Here is a 1,210-nt window from a genome sequence, read left to right on the forward strand (position 1 = left end):
AACCCATAAATAAAAATAAATAAATAAAAATACATACATACATACATACATACATACATACATACATACACACATACGTACGTACGTATGTATGTATGTATTTGTGTATGTATGTATGTCCTATGTGTACGTTTTGTAGTATTTAATGTATTTTTTTTTTATGAAGTAACTGAATGCCACGCATCCTGACTTTTGTTAACAGTAAGTTTTTATATATCTTTTTGCGACTCTATCTTCTTTCTTTCTCTCTCGTCCTCATATTCCTTTTCTAGCATCCCAACTTACTCTCTCCTTCTCTTTCGTCTTCTGACTCGTAATTGTAGACTTCCTTCCTTCCTTCCTTGTTCTGTCTGCCACGCTCTTTCCCCCCCTCTCTCTCATCCTCCTTCCCTTCTATCTATTGCCCAGATGTGACTCGTAACTAATTTTTTCGTCTCTCTACCTTTTCGCCATCGGACGCTTAGCTTGCAGGTCAACATTTATCTTCTGCCTTGCTATTTCTCTTTCTATATCCATTCAGGATTTCTTCTAGGCGTTACCCATCAATCCCGTGTTTGGCCGAAAGGCCGTATTTATTCCTTCTTCGTCTATCGTTTTAAATTACATTTGTTTACTTTCGTACGTCCACCCTGCAATGTTTTGTTTGCTCGAGCCCTAATTCTCCACAAATTTTGCGGGTGCCGCTGATATACGAAGATTTCAGTCTTATCTTTAAAGGCATGAACCTGAGTATTGGTATTTTGGTCGATAATTGATGAAGAATTAAGGTCCTTCTGTGTTTGTCCTACGTGTACGTTTTGAAGTATTTAATGCATCTTTTCTTTATATGTATGTATATATTTCACTGGAAAAATTTCACTGGAAAAAGATATATAAGTTTTGCCAGGAATTAGCTTTCTCATCGTAGATCGGTGGCTATCGGGCGCTGACGAAGGGAAATAACCCTAAAACTCGAGTCCGTTCGTGCAACAGATCACGATGAGAGGGATAACTTCCCTTGGCGAAACAAAAACAGACAGGACACAGAAGTGTGTCGATAAGCCAGCTGGAGGAGATGTCCTCCTGGGGCTAAAAGCAACAGTAACATCCACCCCTAGGGGTCAGCCACATTTAAGTGGCAATATACTTCACTTTATCGTGCAGTTACTGTTAATACCTCGTTTAGAGAATTAACATTGTATGTATATATATATATATATATATATATATA

Source organism: Octopus bimaculoides, chromosome 3, assembly GCF_001194135.2.
Source record: "Octopus bimaculoides isolate UCB-OBI-ISO-001 chromosome 3, ASM119413v2, whole genome shotgun sequence".
Classification (NCBI taxonomy): Eukaryota; Metazoa; Mollusca; class Cephalopoda; order Octopoda; family Octopodidae; genus Octopus; species Octopus bimaculoides.